This window comes from Neopelma chrysocephalum, unplaced genomic scaffold (genome assembly GCF_003984885.1).
Source record: "Neopelma chrysocephalum unplaced genomic scaffold, ASM398488v2 Primary Assembly neopelma1_44, whole genome shotgun sequence".
NCBI classification, from domain to species: Eukaryota; Metazoa; Chordata; class Aves; order Passeriformes; family Pipridae; genus Neopelma; species Neopelma chrysocephalum.
The window spans coordinates 23600054-23610275 of record NW_020897703.1 but is presented as its reverse complement, the minus strand read 5'-3'; positions in this window follow the sequence as shown (position 1 = coordinate 23610275).

Here is a 10222-nt window from a genome sequence, read left to right as displayed (position 1 = left end):
CTCCAGTGACAGCCAAGCAGCGAGCAGCTGGCCAAGGTTTCACGTGCCACAGCCTGTGCTTGCCATGGGCTGGGGACAGATGCTGCTCCCAGTGCTGATGTGGAAGGGGAGCGGGATTTTCTCCGTGGTCTGTTCTAACTCAGCACTGCTGCTGCTTCTAAGCAGGAAGAAGAGGAGGTGAAGGTTTAGGTGTTCAGACCAAATTTCAGGGTTTACCCAGTGCTTTGGTCCTTGAAGAGCCAAGGCAAAAGTCTCATCCTCTGCCTGTGTCCCCATCTTGCTCTTACCTATCACTCTCCAAAAGCAGGAGGCAGGAGCTGGAGCCGCCTCTGGGAAGGACCAAGCCTCCTGCAGCCCCCCAGCCATGTTTTAGCAGTGAACCAGGATCACTGCCCACCTTCAGGGCTGACGGGGTGCAGGCAAGATGCTTTAGCCAGTCCTAGTCACTTGCATAAAAATTATTTCAATTTTCCATGATTTTAGAGAACTGACATTTTCAAGTGGTCAAAATTGGTCAGAAGCCACAGTTTCATCCATGTCTGAGTGTGCCCTGAAAGGGCTTCTCCACTGGGTTTTTGGGCTGGATTTTATTTAATCGTCCCCCATTTTCAATGTAATTTCACTTCAAAAAAACCCACAGGCAGCATTTCTGAAAAGCTCAAAAAATTTGGAAGGGCTTTTGTTTCCTGAGGGAAGAGCCCCTGGTTTCTCTACCAGCCTTTTTTTCTCGTGCAAGAGGAAACAAGAAAGGGGATTTTAAAAATTAATGAATGCCTTTTTTTCCCCATGAATGTTGGGAGTTTTCAAATGAATTTAAACTATTCAGTTCATTCTTTTGATAGCTTTGGTCAATAGGGATTTATTTCCCAGACAGCTCTGGGAGCACCTTGAAACTTCTAAAATTTGGAGAAGCATTGACCAAACCCCATTTCCTGGTTTGAGACCACTAGTGCTTTAAATAAATCATCCGGTTTCTTGCAGATTGATTTAACTCAAATCACCTGAAAATTCTAAGCGTAAAAATGTGGGTAATCTGCCAGGTCAGAAAAAACAGGACATTTTAATGAAAGTACAGACCTCTCCAAACCAGTGAGTAGTTTAACAATTACCTGATATAATAACGTGTAAAAAGATGCTATGGACAAAGGTGAGATCATTCATGTTAATTAAAGTGTCCGAACCACAACACTTCTGCCTTAATAGAGGCGTTGTAAAGTGATGATAGAACGGTCATTGCTTTTGTGTAATTAAGGAAGAATAGAGAATTAACAAGTGCCTTCGTGAAGGGCTGGGGGAATGTTGCCAGCTCCTCGCTGGGCGGGTGGTGCTCGGGGGTTACCTGGGCACCAGAGGGAAAGCAAAGTGCCAGGGTGGGGGGTGCCGGGGTGAGAGGCTGCCACCAGCATGGGCAGCTACTCCCCGCAGGGGAATCGCCAAAATCCCGGACTGAGAAAGGTCGGGATTCCTGCTGATCCCCAGAGTGACCCCCGTTTGCTTTTTCCCATGGCCACAGCTCTCCTGCCTTGTGCCCCTTCTCTGGGAGATGCAGCCACCAAACCGAACTCGCTGCAAGCGCCAGGGACGACCCCGTAACACATTCTAGGGTACTTTTGAGCAATGTACTGTCCTTTCCCACCCTCTCCCCTCAGGCAGGTGTACTGGAGCTGGCGCTTCCCTAAAGCCCAGGAATCCTGAACCGCCCCAGCCGCATCGCCGTCCCGGGGGAGGTATGAAACATTCATCCGGAAAAGCGAGCGAGAAAGTGAGCGATAGACTCTGTGACAGGGCGATTAGGGCACGGGCGAGGGGGAGATCAATTATTCATCCCCAGCGAAGCGGCTTCCAGACCAGGGAGAGCAAAGCCTACCAGCATCCAGCTGCCAGCAGCTGGAGACCTCCAGGAGGCAAGAGGAACCCCCACTCACTGCTTCCCCATCTTCATCCCACCGGTGTTTGTACCCCTTTTATAAGGGATGCAGTTTGGTCCCCAAACCCCAAAGTGGGGTCGAGACCCAGCGCCCCAAAAAGGAGGGACCTGGAGGGAAGGAGCCCCAGTGCTGGTCTGTCGTGGTCCCCTCCATCCCTTCTCTGCAAGATGGAGATAATAACCTTGATGGGGAGTGTGTGAGGGGTAGAGGGTAGAGGATTAGTATGTCTAAGACACCACAGAAAAGCCAGCAAGGAAATGGTGTCCCTCCTGGTGAGCAGGGGTGAAGCCTACCCCCTCGCTGGGCTGAAGCCTACCCCCTAACTGCGATGCAGCCCATTGCAGCTCCCTAAATTCCCTGCCTGCCCAGGGGTCTTCCAGCAACACACAGGAAGTGTGGCTGGTCCCCCATCACTGCCCTACCTCCCCCTGGGTGTGGGGCTCTGCCTGCTCCTGCTGCAGAGCACCCAAAAACACGTCAGCATGTTTGTGTGGGTTGGGGCTGCAGAAGGATCATCTCCAGTGCCTGGGAGCATCAGCCCCACTGATGCACAGCACGTGCCAAGGTGGCTTTCTGAACAAAGTTTGCTTCCTTTTCTTTTCTGCACCACAGTAATTCTTTTATTCCATCAGCTACAGAAAATCAATGTGTCTTTTCGGTTAGAAGCCCTGGCTTGAAGCTTTCAGTTCCTTAAATCATCTTCCTGTGATTTAAAGGGAGGCGAAATCCCTCTCTGGTGCGAGGTGTGTGAGTTGCTTTCCCAGGAGAAGCCTCACCACAGAAAGACAAAGTGGTGGCACAAGATGCAAGAGGGGCTGAGCCCCCATCCCTTGCTCCTTCACCCCCCTGTCCCCACTGGCCCCCAGCCACCCCACAGAGCCCCTCCTGCCCCAGATCAGGACAGTGGCTCTGCCAGGATTGGCTTCTCCACCCTTCTCACACCCAGCAGCCTCCCAGTGCCAATGGGGAGGATTGGTGCTGGCAGGACCCCCAGCTCCCAGAGAGTGCCTGCAGGAACAGACCTGTGCCACTGGAACCCCACATCATCATCCTTTTAACTTGCAAATAGCATGAGCTTGGTGGGGAAATGACTCAAGCACAGCAAACATGGGGTGCCAGGAGGCCGCTTCCAGCTCCGCTCCTGAGAGCGCAGCAGCACCCACACGCTAATCCAGCCAGATGTTATTAAAGCCTTGATCGAATTAAACATAGAGGGCTTTTAAGTTCTCCCTTTGGATTTACACATAGTAAATTCTTCAGAGAGAATCTGCTAACTGACAGGTTACTTTTAAAAAATTTTGGCAACTTGCTGGGTTGGAGCATCGGGTACCCAGCCAGGGGCAGCTGGTGGATGCTTACAGGGTCCGTGTGTTTCCCTAATGCTTTATGGACTTGGTTGAAACATCGTGAGGCTGTGGAGAACCCCAGAAATAATTTTTTATTAAATCCTGTTCTGAAGGCTTTTCCCCCCTTCCCACTTTCAAATTAATTTATTTAATTTCCCCCCTTGAAATAACGAATGTTGCTTAGTTGGAAAGCGTGGCTCTTTTGTCTCGCCTTGCAAGGAAAGAAAATAGCCTTGTTCCCCTTTTAATGCTCATGCATGAAAAATCTCCGGGCAAAATCTCCATTTATCAAGCCAGATTGAAGGGCACACAACAGAGGAGCTTATTGCTCTGTGCCTCTTACCTTGTACCTCTGTTTGTGCTCTCAAGTGGTGTGATTAAGAAGATTGCTTTTGCTTTTAGGTGTCATGGGACAGAAAATTTACAGCAAGGGGAAGCAAGGACATGTGTGCAGCTTTACATGGAAATCACAGCATTTCAGAACAATTAAGAGAGAGGCACCAAGTTTGAGGTACGAGGTGATTTTCAGCATCAATGTGCTGAGAAGGGCCAGTGGGAAGCTGTTGGGGGTGGAGGGCTCAGGCTGGACCTCTGATGGTGCCACCAGCTGACCCAACCACAGGAAGCTGCTCCGCTGTGTCTATTCCCCCAATAACAATATAATATTGATGCTTTTCACCAACCTTAACACAGTATTTTAAACAATTATTTATAGAATTAATAGAGAAGTCAAATAACTCAAATGAATGATAACATTTTAAAGTAATTATTTGCTACAAATGAACACAAATGGTTTCAATACATAATGCATTAACTCCAGCAGCAGGGAAATTCATCCCAATTAGAGGTGTGCCAAGGCTGTGGCACGTCATCAGGGCACTTGGCTCTGGAACCAGCCTGAAACCCTTCATTGGCTATAAATTCATATTTTTCCCTCCCATATAAACTCCTCAGGGCCTTTACTTTTTAGTAGCATGCATCCAGGGTGAGCTTTTCCATTCTGTCCAATAACTGTTCCACTTTGTTCCATGTAATTCCACAGGAGGTGCAGTAGTGGAGGGACACAGCCCAGCCATCAGGCTCATCTGCTCTAAAGTAATTTTTTCTTACACAGAAAATTTGTAGTGAGCAACAAGAGTGTTTTAATGCCAGCAGCCAAATATGCTGGAAAAAAAAGAGGGGGTGAGGTATCCACAAGGATCCTGATGGCATCAGGAGGGAGTTGCTCCCAGCCTTCCCTACCGAGCCCCATCTCTTGGCCAAACAGGGACCATGCCTCAAATCAATCATCAAGGCAGATATTTTGTGGGCACAATGCAGTTTCTTCCACCTAATTCAATCACTGCATAATTAAATTACCTTCTCTGGCACCTATTTATTTGTACCAAAAGCACACACTTTCCATCTTTTATTTTTATCCTTCCAGGCAGCTGATGTTGGACGATGCAATCAGTGGTGACAGAAAGGTTCTGTTTCGATTAATGAGAGAGCAAAGTTCTGGGAGGAGGAGAAGCAGAAAAGCCGGGATGGAGGAGGACTTGTGATAATTCAGGATGATTAGGGCTAATTGCCCTGTTTTACTGCCAGTTGCAGTTTCCGAGGCAGAACTACTGGGCTGCAAAGGTCTGGAGATGCCCTCTGGGTGCTCGCAGATGATGAGATGGCTGCCCAGTTTTCTGTGGGACTCACCATGGCCCCATCGCTGATTATGGATCACAGGGCAGGGCAAAAAAAGGGACAGGGACGTTGTCCTGAGAGATCCAGCCATGATGGAGGAAGAAGCTTGGTTTGATGTAGAAGCTCCATATGGAGAAAGTTGCTAGCAGTGATCCTTGGTGCATTGCCATGGCACCACGTTGGCAGACAAACACCAAACCCAACCGTGGCTTCTGCCAGCATGTTTTTCCATGGAGAAAACCAGAAAGTGCCTGTCTGTCTGCAGCTTCCTGAAGTGTGGTGTTTATAATCCTCAAAAACCACAGTGCTGGCTGCACCTCATCCTTTGATGGACATGTTGGTTCTTAATTCCAATGATACCTTGTGGCAAATGAGTCCAGCTAAATATTTCCTTTAGCTGTGTCAACGCTGTCACAGTGTAACTGTCTGGCTTTCCCTCTGGTGCCTCGATGATGTGGACATGTTGGCTTTCCTCTAATTCTCCTCTCCCACCCTCTCTGTTGGCCTCATCTCCATCATCCGACTTCTCCCAGTATCTCATTGAAGACTGAGGCCGTGAAATCTCATCTTGACAGACTTCAGCAGGAGCACCTGGATTGCAGCCAGACAGCTTATGTTTTTATTAAACAACAAGTCACATAGCTTGCTCCAGTTCACACAGGTCACCATCATCCTGGAGTTACACAAGCCAGGAACACCTGGACTCCCTCAAATAGTGCCTGCTTTGGTAGTGGATGTGTGTGATATCCCCATACTCACATTAGCCTATTTTTCAAGGCATCTGGTTTGCTTTTGGAAACTCCTAATCCTCAGGAAAGCAAAATGAGAAGAGACTTGGCTCCTTCCCAAAAAAAGCAAAGTCAATATATAAAATATTCTCTGAGTTTGCCTTGCCCTTGTGTGGCTTAAATATTCCACTAGGATCATGGAAATGAGGAGAAAGGCTTTTATTATTACTAGTTTTGCCTATTTCTTATTAAGTTTTGCCATCTCCATGTCCTTTCTCTCCAGGTGGGATCCTGCTGGCTAGGGGCTGACATCACAACTATCCTCAGGCTGTCTGGGAGCCCCTGGGCCACTTCCTCCTGCTCATCCCTGTCTGCTGCTGGTGCTGGGAGCTGGGAAGGGGCTGTGTGGGGGACCCAGCCCAGTCCACCAGCCACTCTCCATCACCTGCACCGGCTGTGACAGCCCGGGGAAATAAAGCCACCATGTCAAAGCATCCTGTGCAGCAGAAAGCCCTGTGAGCATCTCTGGCAGAGCCCAAATTTGGATGGAAAGCATTGGTTGGGTAATGGAGGTTTCTGCTCAGCAAAACCCGGAGAAGCTGGCCTCCATCGCTACCCCATCAGGAGTGATTTCAAAGGGTTTCCACCCACTGCTGTTTCCCCAGCACCATCACTCAGGCAGGACTCAGGGGACGTGAGGGGGATCTATAAGGGCATTTATGGCCATCCATGGTGGGGCTGGCCTGTGCTGAGATGGGTCAGGTGATGGTAGTGGGAACAACATGTGAAGAAGCAGAGTTCCCACTCCCAGGTGTTTGTGTGCATTTGGATATCTGTAGAAAGATGTCTGGACTACTGAAAGCAATGGAGGTAAGTACGGAGCATTTTCCAATAGAAATATATTCTTATTTGTTCCTGGGACCTAAAATTCTACCCATGCCTCATGCCCTGTGGCAGCCATAGGAACAGACCCGCCAAAATCATCTTTGTGGAGAACAGAAGTTTGGAAATAACAGGAAGCTTTTATCCAGAGCAAAACCTTTGTCATAAAACTCCAGAAAATGAATTTCTTTTTCAATGGGTCCCCTGGGGCTTAAAATATAAGTATCTGAGGATTCATGTAGCAGTAAAAGTCTATAAAAGTCTTTGAAGCAAATGGGCTATTGAGGAATTATGTGTGGAAATGAATGGCTGGATTCCTCTGCAAATCTCTTCATAGAGATGCCCTGACATAATGAAGACACAGCAGATGCATTAGTAAAAATCCTCTTTTTAATAACTGCTGTACCTTATGGTTTTCCTAAAGTGAGGGTTCACCAGGTGGAAAATCCAGTTAAAGACTTTTATCTAGAAAGGAGGCTGCAGTCATTCAGTGGGAAGAAGCCCGCTTGGTTCTCCATTCCCTCCCTGGGGTGAGGGATGCTGTACCAGTCTGTGTAATACTCAAGAGCAGCAAAAGACTTCCTTTCCCCTAGCAAGGGGTGGTCAAAAGATGATCTGCGGTCCACAGCCAACTTTATGGTAATAAAATGCAAGAAGAAAAAACCAATTTATGGAAATACAGTGATTCTTGGCCAGGGCAATGCCACACACGTCACCCACGGAACACCTGACAGACAGAAAATGCACTTGAAGAACATGAGCTGAGTTAGTTTTACATAAGTGCCGAGTCTTCTGTAGAAACAGAGCTCCCTGCTTTAATTATTATCGATTTTCTTTTTTCCAAGGAAATGTTGGGCCTCTCTAAACCCCCTGCTGCTGACTCCAGAGATCTCACAATGATTTTGGCTGAGCAAGCATTTCTCTTGCAAATCTAAATATTTATGCTACAGCTGTGTAAACAGCCCAAACTCGAAGCAGGGGTATTTTTAGTGTTCTTGAATTGTAGCGAAGGACCAAGACAGACACGTTGTGGACTCTGACATCTTCTTCTGCTGTTTATTGCATGTCATTGCTGATGGGCTCAGCCCCCTCAGCTCCTTTCTCAAGGTACTTGCTCTGATTATTTATGTGGATATATATATCCAGATGGATAGGAATTAGGTGGTAATTATTTTGTGTTGCATCGTCTATCTGGATGCCAAATGTACATCTGCTTGAATGCAGAGGTTTAAAGTCATACAACATTAAAAAGGAAAAAAAAACAACACGAGGCCATTGTTAAAACATGATGTTCAGGAGGGAGAAAAGTTATTCCTTAGCGTACATTCAAAGAATATGTTACCAATCTTGGCATGACTCTTCACAGATCCTTCTCATGGAGAAATTATTTACTTGGCATGGAACAAGCTGGAGTTTCGTTTACAAGAGCTGACCTAGAGGTTACTTTATCCATAACTTGAGGCTCAAGAGCCAGGTGGGAGTGTGCACTTGCCTGATAAGGTATCGATGTGATTGCAGCCCCCTCCCTGATTTTGGCCAGGTAAATAAAGGGCTTAAGTGTGTACGTGTGTAGTGTCTCTGCAGAGTCACTCACAGCTTTGACCAGCTGCCTGCAGACATCACTGATGGGAGGAAGAGAGAGAAGGTGGGAATTGCAGGGGATGAGCAGCCTGAGTTAAACACAGTTCAAAATAGATAAAGGAAATAAATGATTTTTTCCTCTGGTCGTAGTGAGAAAGGATGCAGCTTGCTTTCAGAACTGTCATGCCAGCCAGGACATGCAACAGCCTCTGGCTTGCTTTGGAGGGGTTTTAACTCTATTTGGGGCTTCATCTGAGCAGAGAAAATGGCTTAGTCCCCTTCCCCATGGGGGACAAGCAACGCATCCCCCAACCTGCCTTGGTCCCATCATGGAGACAGTGGAGGGGGGTCACCTGCAAAGCAGCAGGGAAGGACCCCCAGGACTGCATCCCAAACCCCCACAGCATTGCTGTGCCTCCCGGAGTGAGAGCCCACACCTCAGCAGGTACAGCGGGGGGGATGCAAACGCCCAGTGTTTATTTAGGGGCTTCCCTGAATAAACACTTCACTCCCAAGTGGCAATGTGGCTGCTGGCACTTTGCCTGGGCAAGGAATCAATTCCCCTAAGTGACACCCCCACTCTTTGGTGGCATGTCTGGGAGGCACAAGGCTCAGGAGTCCTGGGCTCGCTGGGTCAGTGCGGGCAGTGCCCTCCTGCTGTGGGGGTGACCCCACCAGGAGCTGTCCCAAGAGCAGGGGGTTGAGACTTGAGTCCTCAAAAGCAGTTTCTGCTCAGATTTTAGTGTTTTGGAGCCTCAGTCACCTTGAACAGGAGCAGTTCACCAGCATACTCCAGCATCAGCCCCACACACGTGCTCAAGCCTTTTGACAAATTTGGTTGAAACAAAACACAGTACTGTGCAGGAACAGAGCTCAAATTCCAAGTCAGGGAGGCCTTGTACCATGGGGAATTTGAATGACATGGTTAATATTAAGCAAACAATTTTTAATGGGGGAACATTGCCAGAAATATAGGGTTGTTCTTTTCAGGTGCAAAAGAAAAACTGGCAATTGGGGGCTCAATTTTCTCCTGGTTTTCACCAGGGAGGTTATCACAGTTTGCAAAGTGCTGCTGGGGGAAGAGGGACTGAAACCAACTCCTTATGCTCTGCCACTTAATTAATTTTAGGCACTTCACAGTAAAACATAATTTGGCCCAATTTCTACAAGTGAGAAGAGTGGTGAAAATGCCTGGCTCACCCAGTTCCATTGCACACCCCAAATGTGCCGCAGCCAAACATGGGAGCTTTTCCACCTGAATATTAAACAAGGAAAGGAAAGTAATTGAAGCCTCCTAAAATTAAGGGTCTAAATCCATTTACATTTACAAGCTTTGTAATTAAATAATAAACCATAATATTATTGCTTTCACTCTAAATGTGAATTCAAGAGCATATGTCTAAGATTACATTACAGCCCCTTATTTGTTTAGCCTGCTGCAGTCCCCGCTTGCAGGGAGGAAAAAATTGCACAGAGAGGAAGAAATTAAATCCCTGAGTCCCAGAGCCACAGCAGGTCCCTTCTGCTTTAGGCTGGGCAGGTTCAGTCAGGCTTTTCCTTCCAAAGCTGCTGAGGCGCCTGATGCAGCACAAGCATCTTCCTTCCCCATGGGCCAGTTACTGACCCTATCCCATGTCTGGCCTGCTCCTCATGAAACCCTGTGCCAGAGCCTGTCCCCTGTGTGTGACCTGTCCCTGAGGTGACTGCTTGGAGATGCTCACTCTGCCCCATCACACAGGTTCTTGTGTGCCAAGACAAGGCACAGACCTGCATGCTCATCCCCACTCCGTGACTGGCACCAGCAGCAGCTCCTCTCTTCGGGGCCATGCTGGGGCTTGAGGCAGCTCTGCCTCTCTGGCAATCTCTGCCCACCCTGCCTTTGAGCACAGGGACAGCAGTACAGCCACCACTTGTCTGCTCTTTTATTTGCAGTCTCGGCAAAGAAATTAAGGTAGCGGGAAGGGGAATAAAGCAGTAAGCAATGAACAGCTGCTGTGCTTTACATTTCCCATGGTGACAACAATAAATTGCAGCCTGTGTGCAGAGCAGCCACTTCTAGGGAGAGAGAGGGGTTGGGGGA